At 27.7% G+C, this 17,647-nt stretch overlaps 1 protein-coding gene across 3 annotated transcripts in view; it reads left to right on the forward strand.

The window, feature by feature from the left end:
• The window catches only part of Neto (Neuropilin and tolloid-like), a 45,660-nt gene that overhangs the window by 2,045 nt on the left and 25,968 nt on the right, over positions 1-17,647 (forward strand). The gene's annotated exons all lie outside the window — the stretch shown is intronic.

Raw genomic sequence — 17,647 nt, forward strand, 5'->3', positions numbered from 1 at the left:
TAATTAATTTAGCTATATTTATGCATGATCTATGCCTTAAAAAAATTAATTACATAATATTTGAATAACGCAAGAAAATATATGCGTTCGAATGGTAATCAAAATGATAACATTATCATTAATATTAAATGTACAGAGACAAAAAGAGATGAAGTAGATAAATATTTGAATACATTCTATAAGAAGCATGTGAAAGAAAAAGAATTTAATTAATATGTTGTTAAACTACTTACTAACATATTATTTGTAAACGTGTCTATACTTTTGAGCTTAACATAAGTATACATAAGGCTCATTGCAGGTAGCTTGGAAATCAGCTTAGAAGAGTCTAGTAATGCTGAGCATGACCTTATTTATAAGAGACGCGACGATGTTGAATCTTTTCTTGTATTTATTTTGTTCAGAACTGAAACGAGAAAAATCTTTTTCTACTCATTCAGTTTTATAATATTTCCCTCGCTTCTCAGAATATATACGAATGTTTTTTGAATTAACACATACATCTATTTTTCAGGCATGTGTAAATAGAGTTTTTGAAACTGAAAATTAATTTAAATGACAGTATTTTTTTTTTTTTTTTATATAAAAATGTTATATTTGTATAAAAGATAACTAAAAGTCGAATAGATTTTCGATAATGTAGTCATAAAACATTATATGCGGCACATTTGAAATGCTTTCACTATTCTTTTGATAGTAAAAAAGATAAAATGGCGACGATTAATAGATGCTAGCTTTCGGAGCCTTTGTTACAAAAGATTTATTATTCTTACAAATAGTCTCTACCACATGTATAGTCTGCAAATCCGACATATAGACACGGTATAAATTCTTTTAGATATCACGTAAAACTTTATGTCTACGTCTTTATATACTTCCGATCAGCAATCTATCCCAAGATACATCCTGACAAATATATATCTATTTATTATTTATTTATTGCTCCAAAAGAGATGTTTCTATGTTGAGAATTTTTTTTTTTCAAGTAATTTAATTTTAAATTAAAATAAAAAATTATTTATACCAATTGTTTCTTTTTATTTTGTAAAGTAAAAAATTGAGTTTTGGATTTTGGTAGACTGATTGAATGTCGTCTACGATCAAATACTAAATTCTAATACCAAAAAGCGATTGAAATATTCAATTTCAGCATAACCTTGTTACTATAACGAATCTCGTTGATTGTATATGCATAATAATACGTATGCTGGATTTTAACTTAAATAATATTAATAATTATAGATCCATCGTATGGTAACATTATGTGAATAATTTACTTTGTCAGAGTTTGCACATCGTAGCCGATTAATTAATTAACAGAGACGATGTAATCACTCTTTCCAACTAATGTAATGCTAGAATACTCCCTGTTGTATTGGCAAATGCAATGTTACTTATACTAATGTGCAATTAGAAAATTTTTCATTATTATCTTAACAGTTATGATGAAAAATGGTGGAGATATGTTTGAGACTAAAAAATATGAATTTATGGGTTTGAAGGAGAAATAATCAGGTCGGAACAACATTGAGTCATACTACTTGGAAAAATAATCATTTTTCACCGTAAGATTCATTGCATAATGCCAAATGGGGAATTAAAATTATGCTCACCTATAGGTAATATAATTACAGCATTCAATATTGTGGTGAGCATTTTAAAAAAAGAAAAATTTTATTTACAAAAAATAAAAAAAAAGCTAAAGTTCATTGATATGGTTTTGAAAAGAGCTTAATATGTTATTGAATGGTTTATTACTTTTTCGTTAAATTGTTCATAACTTTTTTGTTTATGGAATACCATTTATATTAAAAAAGAATTTATTCATAAAAAAATTATATTTGATCAATAACAATAAAATTTTTAAAACATCTTGTTACAATAGTATGTTTTTTAATATTTCACTGAATTACGGTATTTTTTATATAATAAAAAGTTTTTCGAGAATTTTCCATCGTTTCCCACATCTATAAAAATTGTTAATGGATGAGATATTAAAAAATGTTGATACAAATGATAAAAAAATTATGCTTGGAATGCGTATATTTCCAGCCACATATTACTTGGTATATAGAATGTACTCATAAATTATAAAGACTATCATCGTTTATCATATGAATTATGAAAATTTTTCACGCAATAAAATACGAGCTACAATTCACCTTATGTACAAAATGTTCAGCATTTTTTTAAATCAACAAAATAATGGTTTTAAAAAAAAAAAAAAAACATTCCAATTCTTGGACGCAGAAATATTTATAGTTTTCGCAAAGCATATTCGCATTCTTGCCCAAAGTAAATATCGACTTTGACCCTGAACTAAATGAACACAGAGCAATTTCATAAAGTTATGGAAAGGTCTAGAGTCCAGACATTTCACCGCACAAAATTAAGCGCAAGAACTAAAGTTTGTGCTATTCTGCAAGGTGTTTAGTAATTTTGGATGTATAGCTAATTCAATTTGTCATCTATTTAAAGTTCATGTAACAAGGTGTTCTTGAGATTACTGTTTTTATTTTATTTTTTTGTGACCATTAAAATATTCAACTGAAATACAAAGTTAAATCAAGCATATAAATTCATGTTAATTACTTGAAAAAAATTGATGAATGAGTTTATGAAATGCATACAGCTAATGCATTCATAATATGAGTCATGACATTGACAAAAATATCTTAACCTATTTCCGGTTTCAAAACCAAAATCTCGACTATTTTTTCATTTTACTTCTGAATGTCAAGTATTGTTCAAGTCATTTGAATAAATACATCTAATTATTTTCCAAAAATTAATTCATCTTAACTAGTAATTTACAGAAAAACATTATTTAAGTCGATTGAATAATTTCATTGAAATATCATAAAGTTTTATTCAGCAAAAGTACATCAAATATGTTTTGAGTGGTTCCACGTATTCATATCTAAAAATTGAATAACATTGAAAGTTTATTTAATTTAATTTTCTTGAATAGAAAGATCCGTTTCTCTTGTAACATTATCGAGGCAAGAGGCTTTTTTTTCTTTAGATTTTTTCATAAATGTTTTCTCTATAAATATAACAAAGTATTGCGGAAAAAAAGCATGAATAAGTTTATCGACGTTTGAAGGCAACTCACGGCTAATGTCTTTAAAAGGAATTTGAGGTCACGCTCTGGTAAGAGTTGAAAACCTCTTCGATATACCCTCATTTCCTCCAGTGCAAATTCACTTCCGACCGGTAAATTTTATTCCGAAGACTACACCATAGCCAGGAGGTTATTTCAGTGTTTTATTGTTTGGACTATGCTGTTGACTGCACACTGCAATACCACTGCCAAACAATACTGCTCCATAACAAAGTTTTTTTCAGATTACGTCTTCTGTTCTCGAAGGAACCTTTGAATATATGCATTGCTTTTTCTTTGTACTTGATAATAAAATAATTAGCTAAGGAATTTTTTCTACTTTGAATCGGTTCTCACCATCTCTCTTTACATTCTCATTTTTTATTCATCTCTTTTATCTAATTACAAAGCCATCTGTTAATTACTTCTAGTGGAAGAATAAAATCTAAAATGTTATTAATGAATTCATTTTTCTTTCTAATATTTCAAGTTTAATGTTACCGGAATGAACTAATTATCTACAACTACTGATGAATACAAATTTCTAAGAAAAAAAAAAAATTCACTTCAGTAGATATTCGTTCTTGTTACTTATTTTTTAATGAATCTCCATTGAACTGAAAAACTAAAACTTTATTTTTATTTATTTATATTCATAATAAGTAAAAAAATTTTTTTCACTTGCTGGCAGACTATTTGTATAGGAACAGAGTGCTAAACTATTGTTCGGTTCTGGTATTGTAATAATTCAATTTCATTAAATTAATTTTTTTTGTTTTCTAGATACAAAGATTTATGAATTTATATTAATTCTTTTATATTTTTCGGCATTATATGATGTTTATTCGAACCTGAATAATTAAATTCACAAATCTCAGTTGAATTTCAATCGTCGATTTTTTTTTCCTGACGATAATACATGTACTGGATAGTGAATGAAATTAGTAATTTGGATATGTATTTTACACCACAACTGAAATTCTGAATGCCTGGATGTTGGTTTCAATTACATATATGGCGTACCCAAGCTCACTTTACCTAATTAATATCGTAACTTAGTTTAGGTATAATGTCAATACAGATTAATAATCAGCAACAGTAGTAAATTCTGTAGCAATCTAAAACATAATACTGAATTAGTAACTCAAATTCCGATAAAGAGTAAGAGATAAATAGACCTTAGATGGTTGAGTATACATTTTTTTGGAATTTAATTAAGAAATTTTTTGTTTTGAATAATTCACAGGGAGAAATGAAAAAAAATTTATTGTGGTTAAAAGCGAAAAATGAGAGCAAACGGCGTACATTTAAAAATTCATCAACGGTTCTAAAGCCGCACAATCCTCCGGAGACGCGTTCTCATTCGAATCGAGTGCAGCTTTTACCTAACGTGCACAAGTTACCCAGGCGTGTGTATTAATATGTCAACCTACATTCATGAGAATACTTTGTCACATAACCTATCTAGTGCATCTCACTAAATTGACCCGATTCTCATGCGATTTTTGGCAAGATAATCGACGGATTTTTGGCAACATAAATTATGTATATACAGGTATAATATTATACCTGTTAGACTAATATTTTCTTCGGGCGAGAAGGAAACAAAGAATCTGCAAATCCTAAAGAAAAGAAAATAAACGAGAAAAGACACAAAAGGGAATGAAAAGTAAAGAAAAAAATGAAAGTACTAATTTTTGTTGTGTAGATGAAAAAAACTGTGAATATCAACAATAAATGTGGTGGGATGTATATCAAGAATACTAATGCTAATAACGAAGCTTAATTTTCTGCACGTATTATCACATTGTTAGATGTTGTGAAAATTACACCAGATATATACACGTGTATATGTCTATGTTATTACATGAAGACAGAGAGGATATTCTTGGTTTTTCCTTTTTGTTATTTTTTTAATTGTCACTTTGTAAACTCAATTCAGCAACATGACATTAATTATGCAACGGGTTTTGTTGTGTCTTTGCAATATATCTCGACACAAAGCACATGTACTACGTACTCACTATAATGTCCCATGTGTTCTGAATATTATTTAATTTTTTAATTAATATTTGCAAGGGCTCGAAGCTTACAGAGAAGATGGAAAGACACATTTACATTTTTATTTATCTCACAAATGTTCTTAAATTAAGTTATACGATTATAAATGGCTAAAAATATCACGATATTTTTAACTTTAAGACAATTTTCATTATTTATAATGAATTTGAGTTTAGTTCCATTTCGTTACATGAGGCTGTACCATAAATGTATTGTCGTATCTTGATGAAATTGTAATTCGATTAGTGAGGTTACCGGTCCTGCTTTGGCTCATCAAAGTAAAATTTCTCACACATTCATCAAACTTCCTTTTCGTTCAATATTATAGTCTCAGAGTTTCATAATTGTTTTCAACTGCATTAAACTTTATTGTGGCTTACCTACTTACTTACATCAGTTGAAAAAGTTTTGTATTCTTCGATAATATTATTCATGTTATAATTATTTACCAAATGACTTAATTTTATAAATGGAGGATTTAAGTTTCATCTTCTTGTATTCGATGATAATAACATTATTTTCAACTGAATTTTAACTTCAAAGGTATTTTTAAAAAAATTGTGAAACACAAATGAGTTGATGAACTTTCATGATTCTTCGTTCATGCATGAATAAATAAATATTTTCAGAATACTTGTTTTAAAAATAAATTCTTACGAATTTTGTATTCTTCAAGTTTCAACATCGTAAACTATTCATTAGGTTATTTTTTTTCTACTCTACAACTGACCTAAAGTAAGTTAATTTCTTTAACTTTGTGTTTCACATCAAATACTACACAACTGCCCAATTATTCTAAATTGGATCAGTGACTGAAAATATCTCGGGTAGTTTTAAAAATACATAATTGTTGTAGTGTGAAATTTACTCACCATTCTTGCAAAATTATTAAAATATTAAACAAAATGAGTTTATTCATGATGAAGAAAATTTTTCTAATTTTATTTTTTATTCATTAATCACTTGGAAATAGGTTAATAGAATGAAAATGATGAATACAAAAAATAATCGCTCAATTGAACATTGGTTGAACAACTCAAACAGACAAACGTGAGTTAACTCGGTTTATCAATAGGTATCAGGATATCAGTTACGAAGAATCACTAGCGAAATGCTCTGCGGTTTCAGTATCTGTGTTGGGAACAAAAAGAATTTCATCCTCAAAGAGATCAATAAAGCGGCTCAAGTATTTTACGAATTGATGTGTAACACTGACTTTTGTCGATTTCAATAAATTCAGATTTATAATGGATTAAATCAAAAATATCAATATAATAATTGTCTGTATTTGATGATCTGAATATTTAACACAACAAAAAATGTTCAATTTCCTAAAAAAGTAGATCTCTCTTGAAGCTTTTTTTGCGAATATTATACAAAGTTTTTTTCTAATTTTTTTTTTTTTAAATAGAAGAGAAGATACAGCATTTTATTAAAATACTGAGAATACTATTTTTAATCAAATTATTCATTAAAAGTTATCAAATTTAAATGTCGATATAGAAAAGTCAAACTGGTACAAAAACGAGCCGAACTTTTGTGTCTGTTCTCTAATAAAATAGCTAAATAATTACAAATAAACTCGACTGTTTTTTACAACACTGTAATTAAATATTCTTCCGCATAATTTTAAAATAGATAGCTGCTTAATTTGTAATTAATATGGTATATTGAATATATTTTACCTTGAATAGAACTTTAATGTATAAATTGAATATTAGATTCCAAAATTAATTTCATCGTTCGAAGACTGATCCAATGAACAAGTATTTTTAAAATTGATTTTTTTTCCTGAGCTATTAAATTAATATCTTGATGGCTTAGTTGCATACAAACACTTGGTCATATTAAACAGAGGCATATGCATCGTTTATGTCAGAAGGATTTCAATTGCAGTTTACTGAATGCGTAAATCATAGAACTAGAGCTTCTAGGTATAGAATTTACTCAACCATTTCAATTTGCCCATTACGTTTGCCATAAACCACATGTATCAGCATTAGAGGTTTCATAAAAATTATTTTTTTTTATATTTACATCTTGTATAATAAATAAAACATTCCTTCGCTTTTTATAGACTGAAAAACTTCAGGTGCAGTTGAGAAAGTATTTTCAATTAATTATTTACTAATTAAGACATTAACTAACTGTAAGTAAAATTTGTAAAATTCTATAAATTCTCAATGATAGTATCTAGTTAAACGCAAAATTCTCGGAATGCAAATACTCAGGAATCTGTGAGAAGGATTCACCAGTTGTGGCTTAATGCTTGCTTAATATTGCACAGTTCTCTTGGAAATTAGTTTAATGATGTTCCTAGTATGAAATTTAAACGAGCGAGCTTGTTATAATTTGTTTTTATGTACATAATATTGTCTATAAAAGTTCTATAAAAGATAAATTAAAACTTAGCTTGGTATTTTAACATTTAATTAAATTTTCAATGTAGAGATGTGCCAGAAAAAAATATGGGCTTTATATTAACGCACTCCTAGGGGCGACTTAATACTCTATCAATATTAAATTAAAACATTAGACAATTTATTACAGATCAAATATTACGACTTTTATTTTTTAATCAATATTTTATGTAATAGATTAAAACATTTTAATTGAAATTATTGGAAATTGAAAATATATTTGTATTTTATTGGTATGAATTCAATATTTACCAACATTTTTATAAAATAACGTGAGTCTTTATCATTTATCCTCGACTCTCTTCATGTTTCATGAATTTTATTTTTTCAACACTCCATCAATCTATCAAAAAAAAGTTCTCGACAATTCAAATTTACGTTTAAATCTAGTCAGAATTACTTGGTATCCTCAAAACTTTTAGTAGCTATCGATAATTCTCAAATACAATGTTCTGTCTACAATTCTGAAAGTTGGAATTGCGAATTTTATTTCTCTGTACAAAACTTTTCCCCTTTTCTAATAGAATCCGAATATTTTTATCTTGCGTTCAATGCAGTCAAATTTTTTGCAAGAGATAAAAAATCTATCGATATCAAATGTATTTCTCTAACAATATAATGTATTATTTCTTTTAAATTTAACTAAAAAGTTACAGCAAATCAAATAGTTAATAGTTAATTGAAGATATCTATTTTTTATTTGGAAGGAAAAAAAAAACGCCAGAAAAATATTTTTTTAAAAAAATTTTACTTAATTATCTCAAAAGATATTCTGTATTCAGATGAAATAATTTTCTAATGTAACAATAATCGTTATATTTAATATGTTTTTGTAAACTAGATAATCCTATCTACGATCAAATTATTTCTATGTGATGCAGAAAATCTGCTTGATGCCAAATTACATAGAAAGCATACAGAAACATTAAAATGGGTGAAGCCTCGAGCGTTATTAGCAGTTAAAACGTGAAACATTATAGGTTATTGTTGACGGATATGAATAAAAGCTCGAAGGAGTCATAAATAAACATATGAAAATAAAAAATTGATGTATGATTTATGAAAGCGATACAATGTATTTTACTCACCAATAGTTAATCGATATACTGGACAGATATTTGAACAACTATTTCATCTGCATGTCAATTTAACGATTAAGTTATTTATTTTAATTATAATTTTAAACTTGGATTGAAAGAAAAAGAATTAAAATCAACTAAATTACTCTGATTTCATTTGTTTATGTGTGTCCAGGACTGAATTTAAATTGCTATCAAGGTACATAACAATTATAAATTTATTTTTAGTGGTTTGATATGATGAAAATATTATATGCTGATGGCTATTTCTCAAGAGATAAAGGAGTCCATCGAGTCTGAGGCTTCTCAAGTGGAAGAAGAAACTCTTGTCTGTATTTCTCGCCTTCATCTCCATTCACTGAGTACCTCCCTTGTTTTCTTACTATCACGGTACCGTACATGACGCGCAAGAACTTTAGAGTTTCCCCGAAGAAAAGGGGAGAATACAGACAGAACAAACGACTGAAAGCAGGAGACGCTTCTGTGTCACACTGAGATAACTACCTCCATGATTATCCTCATTTACTCTTGCATCTGAAAATTAACGGCATGACTGCTTCACATGATGTGTAAGACTACTTTGTCATATTCAACTTATCTTTGACATCAACAAAATTACTCCAACACGCATTATGATCACCCATTCACATGACTAATTTTTATATTTATCTCTTATGAACAAAAATTTATTCTAAAGCATTATTTAAATCAGTCTCATTAGTTATTCTCTGTCAGTCGACATTACCTCTGAATCTTAATCATTTCTCTGCAAGTATAAGTAGAGCCCAATTGCTCAAAGTTTACTTGTTCTAGACAGAATTTAACCGTAGGTATTACACGTATTGTACGTAAATGTGAGATTTCAAAGGATATATTGAGGAGATCAAAGCGTTCAACTAGTTAAAATGAAAGCTATTAAGATAGATTTATTTCCTTAATCAAAATTGCAGTTAGTCTCAAATTTACACTACTCTGATGAGATTTTTATTTACTTTATGTAGTGGAATCCAACTATAAAAATACATCACACACTAGTTCCGATTATGGGAGTAATTAAAATATGTTAATTTTATTTATTGCCCTGATTCACATAACAACCTAAAATTAAATTCATGTTCTTTTTACCATACATATTCCGATTTCGAATACAAGCGTAACGAGTATGAAATTTACTCTAGATGAACTAATGAATGTATGTTTCGAAATCTAAAAAAAAAACTATTGACATCGTTATTCATTTATTGTTTCATTAGTATAATTTATATATACATGAGACAAATTTTATGTAATTAAATAATAACTAAAACAAAAACATTCATATATCAGATGAATGCCAATCTCTTCTTATTGCATTAATAATGCTATTATTTTGCAAAATTAAATACCTATATTTTTTTACCACTGATGTTTTCCTACGTAACAATAATTAATAGTTAAAAAGACTCATCTAAAATGTAAAGATGTTAAGAGTATTTTTGCCTATAATTCCCAGGAGCGTTAGTGGTTAAAAAGTCCTTAAAAGTTATAGAGATGTTATTAAGAGTGTTAAATAAAGAAAAAGTCTAAATTATCCTCAAGAGCTGAACTTGCATCCTTACGATATTGCATGAAACTATTTTATTCCAGCAACGATGAACTTAAATGCCTAATACTGAAAACTTTTCTCTCCTCCTATTATTAATTCTAAATGAAGATTGTTTGCTGTTCTTTTTTGTCAAAAAAATATCTTCTAAAATAAATAATAAACTTCCATGACTGCAAATACTGACCACTTCCCGAAGTTCACTAACTCTTATTTCCCTTCAATAACCTGGAAGTGGTCTGTTGAAGAGATTCTCCTTGAGTTCGAAGTGGATCTTCACCACTTTAGTGCTTCCATTTACGTAGTAGCATATCACTTACTATCAAGTTAGTATATCTTAATAGATAATGTTCTCGTTTATCGACTTAAATTTAATAAATCTTTATCAATATAACAGTCGTTACGCTAATTAATTCAAGTTATATTTATTAAATCTATCATCAAAAAGAGATTCTGGTTGCTAGCTTCATTATCAATCAAGCAATGGCTATTTTCTGTTTGTGAATTTTACTCATGAAAAGGTAATCAGTATTTAGTGATACATAAAGTAATTAATAGAGTAATTGGAACGTTTTAATAAATTTGAAATTGCTTAGTCGATATATTTATTCCACTATAAATTATTTAAATAGACCACACATATTATAATTTGTAATGACGACAAACTTTGAAATACTGTTACAAATATTAACCATGTTTGAGTGAACCTGACTTCATTCGGTTTTAGATGGCTGTATATTATCATAATTTTGTCAATATATAATTTATTCTCTAATGTGTTTCCAAATATAATAATTGTTTTAATGCAAGTTTTCATGAGATATATTGTACATATTCAGAACTATATGCGTCTGAAATGAAGCGTGTTGAATTAATACTGACATTGTAATTGAGTGAATGTTGAATAATGCATAAATACTCGATAAAAAAAAATTGATAGGAAAGTGTTCCTATTCCGATTTCAATCTTGAATTAAATCGATCCTCAGTCTGACATGCTGCTAATGAAATTTTTTAAATTTTGTTTTTATTTGACTTGAAGAAATTGAAATATAGTTGTTAGAAATGACTTATTGATTTTCAACTGATTTAAAAAATCTTCTCAAGATGTTTATTAATTTTTTTTTTTTTTTTCATACCCTTCAATGTTCGTACAATTATTGTTAATAATATTTTCAGTAAAATAATATCCAATATTGATTCGTTATGTTGGTGTTACTGCGTTTTTTTTTCAGTTCACTGCCATTGCAATTTCATTTATGAATAAATAATTTTTTTCCTCTTAAATTGCCCAATCCTCATTCGACGGGAGTTATCGATGACTAAAGCAATAAAATTTTCTTTGATTTTAAACCAACGATAATTGAAAAAGCAAAATTGAAGGGTATAGTGATAAATATACTTGTGTTCTAGTATCTTTATGTACTAAATTCATATAACAATAAATTTTGTTCAACAAGTTATTCTAGAATAATTGAACGAATTTATAATCTGATTAGTATAAGCTAGTTATTCACTTGTGAATCCTAAGATATTAATACTAACAACTATCTGTAGCGTATTTCGACAGATTAACTCTCATGGATTGAATAAAAATTGATGTTTAATATTAATTCTAGTTATTCGTAAAAATAAGTAATGTCCTAGTGAAAATATCAAAATTGATGAATGTAATAGTATTTTAACGATCTTGATTTCTCTTTCAGAATCATTAAAATAACTTTAATATCAATAAATTTTACTTTTAGAGTTAAAGTTTCTAGTGCTTACTAAAGACTTATAAACTAAAAAATCAATGGTGAAATATGTCTTTAACTTATGAGCTATTATTCTGAATAAAAGTGATGTCTGATGGAATTTAATGTGATAATTAAATTATTCTGGTTTATACGGATTTTCTTGTTTTTACAAATTTCAATCATGAATGATATTAAAATTATGAATAATTTTATTATATTGTATAATTATTATTGGTAATACGAATAAAATTTAAAAACATTTTCCTTCGAAAAATTTTTGAATAAATTATATTAAATTCAATTAGTGGATTGAAAATGTTGTTTTTATGTCAAATTATATTCATGAAATAATATATTCATCATATTTTATTAAAAAGTTCGATTTCTCAAACACGACATGATGGATGTTTAATACACTCGAAATTTCTGAAAACCAAAAATCCATTGAATGATTTATATTTGTATTACAACGTGTGTCAAAACTTTCATGTTTTCCATTTTCATTATGCCAATTACAAATTTTTGAAACGTACCATCATCTACATTTTAACTTTTAATTAATTATTATATCATTTAGAATACACGGAATATAATATTATTAAACATTCATCCATAATGAATATTTTTGTGGTTGAAATAAATGTATATGTTTTATTCTTTGACATCTATTTTTCATGAATCAAAAACCACTTTTAAGTCAAAAAGTCCTGCATTAAATTTTTTTTCTATCTCATAGAATTTCATTCGATCTTATTGGTTTTTGAATATGAAAGTGAAGGAAATCTAGTGCTTTATTGTAACTTTTATTGAATAAAAATGAAATATCAGAACGATTTTCTATATTACACAGCAACATTTTTATCAATCGTCTGGAATTTTTTACGTCCAGTTTTGTTGATTATTATTTCTACAAAGCCCATTCTCTCTAATTCTTTCCAATAACAAAAGAACAATAATAATTTTAATTAAATGAATTCTATTCTCTACTGTATTATTAATATTATTTTTATTATTTTATTGTTATCAATTATTTTACTCTATTTACAATCTTCAGTATTTTTTCAAATATTACATTTTAACTCTGCTTCAGTTTACTAAATTTAACATGAACTATAACTTCTCTAAATTTAATAAAGCAGATGGTATATTTTATCTTTAGATTTAATTTAATTTTCTGTCTGTTGAAATTTTATTCTCAACATACCTTCAATAATTTTAATGTTACATATTGTAACCATCAGTACGTATGAATGGGAGTAAACTTTTTGTAAAATTTTAAAATTCCTCATATTTATGGATTCATCTGCAAAACGTAATATTCGAATAACTGACTTTTCAACCTCACTGAGTTCATTCTTTACCGAGAAAATCCGCAATGTCAAATATCGGGCTTTCTGAAGAAACCCCAGAAAAACGGCTTTAGCAAAGAAAGAATTATACAAAGTGAAAATCTAGTGAAATGATGCGATAAAATTAAAAGACAGATGGAGGATGAAAGGAAAAGAATATGAATTAAAAGGATCATAACAATGGTGTAAAAAATAGAAATTTTTTTTATCAATATATTTAAATGTCCATGCACATGGTGTATTCATCACATTTCACATTTTAACTCTCCATTTAACATTTCAAAGAATTTGAATATTAATTAATCTCATAAAAAAATGGCCTAAATAAAATAAATGTGCGTGATATAGTTTATAATATAAGATGTATCTTCATGAATAACTACCCGTATAAAAAAATTTCGTTCCCCAACGGTTTGCCTTGTAGAACAACATTTTTATGTTAAAATAAACGAGTGTTCCCGTTTTACCCCATTTTAGGAGTGAAAAAATTAATTTTTTATAAGTTTCACCTGATTTCGTATATTTAGACATTGAGACGAAGAGAATGAGTGGTCAAACTTGAAAATCAGACAACTTTGATTTTTCGACCCCAAAAAATGGCAAGTGGTACCCCTTTCCATTTTTTTAGGCCAAAAAATAAAGGTACTCCGATTTTGATAATTGAGGGCTCATTCTCTTCGTCTTGATGCGTAGAAATACGGAATCAGGGCACAGCCTGGAAAAATTCACTTTAACACCCTCAAAAAGGGGTAAAACTAGTTACAAATTACAAATAATCATCCCCTTGACTTTAAACCCCTATAACTCATGAATGGACGGTCCAATAACTGTTTTTAGAGACGTTTTGGAAACCTTAAAGTCTAAGCTATCTAACAGTATCCATAGATTCATAGAAAAAAATTCATTTCACCCTTAAAATAGCTAAAATATAAAAAAAAAACACATTTTTTTGAGAGTTTGCCAAGTATTTTGGTAATTTTGAGGGTGAAATAAATAAAGTTTGACCACTCATTCTCTTCGTCTTGATGTAAAGAAATACGGAATCAGGTCAAACTTATATAAAATCAATTATTTCACTCTGAAAATGGGGTAAAACGGAAACTTGCTTTAATTCTATCATACAAATTTTGTTCTTCATAGTACCACAAGGGGAACCTTTGGGGAACGAGATTTTTTCATACGAGTCATCAATTATTATGCTTACTATATAAATATAGATAATAATCATAGAAATAGTAAGCATAATTTTTTCCATATTCCAAAATACTTACTTTTATAAAGAATTTACTTTTCATTACACGGTCCAAAAAAAAATATTCAATTCCTTTAAGAAAATTTGAAATTTAATATCTTTTTAGTGAATTCCGACTGTCGTCTGATTCGTTTCAAACCATCAAAATCTCTGAGACAATATTTAAAGTTGTCAACTGAGATCATATTTGTTAAAATCAAAGGAAAGTGAAATGGAAAAAAATGGTAAATAAAAAAACATATTTTCCTATATAAATATTAATTGCACCTTTCATCTTCGAATATTGATTTTTCGTGTACTCGCCACATATCAATATCATTCTCTGCATCAATAGTTGGTTTAGTGGAAGCAAATATTGTTGGAGAGTATTTGATTTTTATTTGCAAAGCAGAGTATGCTCTTTATAAATAGTAATATTAATATACATATATATCTAGTACATTTATTGACAATTACGACAATATTTTGTGTAGGTTGTTTTGATATTTTTTAGATTGAAATTTTTTCGTTTTTGTATTCAAACAAGATCTTGATTATAAATCGTAGCGACGAGCCGAGGTCGAGCCAAGTCAGCGAAAAAGATAAATGGTGAATGCCAGAAATCCCAATGGTGCAAGTGTAGTTCACCACACGATGGGTCGTCCGGAAGAGATCTAATGTTACACCCTCTTTTGCAAAGCTTTTGCTTTACTGGCCAGGAGCCCACAAACCTTCTGGATACACTATTCAGCTGGTTTTATAGAGGTCACGTTGATCTCTAAAAAGTGTTTGATTAGCTTTATGTTCATTGTGTTTCAGCATAAAATAAGTACAGTTGATCATTTGCCCTCTTCTTTTAACTTTCAAACGATATTGATATTATCTCAGTCAAGAGGAAGGTAAAATGTATTAAAAATTAACCTGTTGCATTTATCAATGCATATAGAAGCTTAAATAAATTTCATTGAATTATTCATGGAATATTTAAATCAGTCTGGTTATACAGTGTTGGAAGTAGATCTGATATTGTTAGAGTATCGAAAGGTTACAATAGAGAAACTTACAACAATATATCTGCGGTTCAATCGGAAAATAGACGTTATATCCAGAGAATAGAAGTACCATTGCAATTAATCGCAAATTCGAGTTGAGTCTTCGAACTACTATACTCCCAACAGTTGGATACTTATAATTATAGAATGAAAGCAAACCCCTTCGTGTATTTGCTAAATTTACTCATGTAGAATTTCACGCTCAATTATTTCAAATAATATTTACAATATTTTTTATAACTATGTTATGGAAATATTGAAAAATTCATTTCACAAACCATCAGTTTTTTCAATAAATCCTGTCATTGGCATTGAAAAAGCTGCATGATCGAAATGGTCACAGCATCGATTCTGTGATATTGCATTATTGAAACACATCAAACTTTTTTTTCAAATAGTTGACTGTGAGAGTTTGAAAATTGTATTTCAAAATTTTTGTTCTCTAGAGAATATTATTAAATAATTTTAATTATCCATCTCTCACTTTTAATGATGTACTCTTCTTATCATTTTATTTTTAGATATCGTAATTAATAAAAATATTAAAGTTCATAAATTAAATGAGAATATTATTACAAATATACCATCATCTCATTAAAAATTTTATCTTTATTACAAAATTTCACCAATACAAGGAAATTCTTTTTGCAGTATAGTAAATGTAAGCTATTTACGGTGTTCAAAAAAATCTCTGGATCGTAAAAAAGGTTTATAAGCTTCTTACCTGAATATATATTGCTAAAAACATTTATAATAGTTGTGCAATTTTGTATTAGAATGAATGCATTAAAAGAGAGCTTCACTAAATAAATATATATGTATATATATAAATAAGGAAAAACTTGAATAAGATGTGATTTCTGTACTTTTTTTTGTAACTCCTTAAATAATATAATAATAATGATAATAATATCTACACGTGAGATGAAATCAAGGAATAGCTTTAAAGGAATATAGGTCAAGAGATAAAGCTCTAATCAACGCGGATGTCAGGAAGTGTCAGAGTCATTAGTAATAAAGTTGAGGAAGGAGTAGAATTAACGAAATAACCCGCGTGGGTGTTAAACGAACTACTTTTTTTCATGTCGACAGAGCATAGGTAAAAAATAAAAATAAAAACTTTTTAAACTCTCGTCGGAAGTTGTGGTTGTACGAATTGCATAATTTTCTCATCGCCAGTCATCGTATTTCAGAGGTTGTGGAGCTCTTACTTTCAGAACCACGACAAGGCTCTCATTTACACTGTTTGTCTCCGTAGGCGTGAAAGAAACGATGCGCTGGCTGGATATCACAAGACTTAAAGATAAAGCGAACTGGGAAGTTGGTAAATGTGCAGACTTTTCAAGCTTACAGAAGATGCCGCGGCATCTGATTTATTCGAGTGGTACGGATTTAAATCCAGGTTCTTGTCTTCAGGTAGGCGGTCCTCAACGTTTTTCGACTCTCTTGAGATTTTCACAAATTCCTTGTGATACTTTGGGACCGTTTGTTTTAAGAAACCTCCAGAAGTAATGGCACAAAGATGTGATTCGAATTTTTTTTCGTATTGAACATTTTGCCTTGGGCAATCAAAAAGAGATTCCTTTTACAGTTAATAAACCTCTCTCACTACTAACAAATGATGTGACAAAATATCACACTGTAAAAAAATTATTTTTTTTACAATTATAACTATAAAAAATATCTTTTTTTATAACACTTCTATTTTTTCTAATGATAACAATGCTTTATAGACAAACTGGATTATAAAAAAAAGCATATCAATTTTATGTATCTGATTCTATAGATATTGCATTTACGACATTTTTGTTCTTCAGTTATTTTTTATGAGTGCCCGTGAAAATTCTATTGGAACTATTTCTTCTATAAAATGTCCACGGTTTAAGTATTTCAAATAAAACGAACTGTTGGCAAAGTTTGTGGCATCTTTAATGGGAATTCAGTGTTAAATAAAATAAGTATAATTGTTCGAGAAAAAAATACCATTTTCTTATTCATTTTAATTTCTTGAAAAGAATTGTTTCCTTATTTG

Source organism: Chelonus insularis, unplaced genomic scaffold (genome assembly GCF_013357705.1).
Source record: "Chelonus insularis isolate UGA/USDA-ARS -01 unplaced genomic scaffold, ASM1335770v1 scaffold_714_pilon, whole genome shotgun sequence".
In the NCBI taxonomy this organism is placed as follows: domain Eukaryota; kingdom Metazoa; phylum Arthropoda; class Insecta; order Hymenoptera; family Braconidae; genus Chelonus; species Chelonus insularis.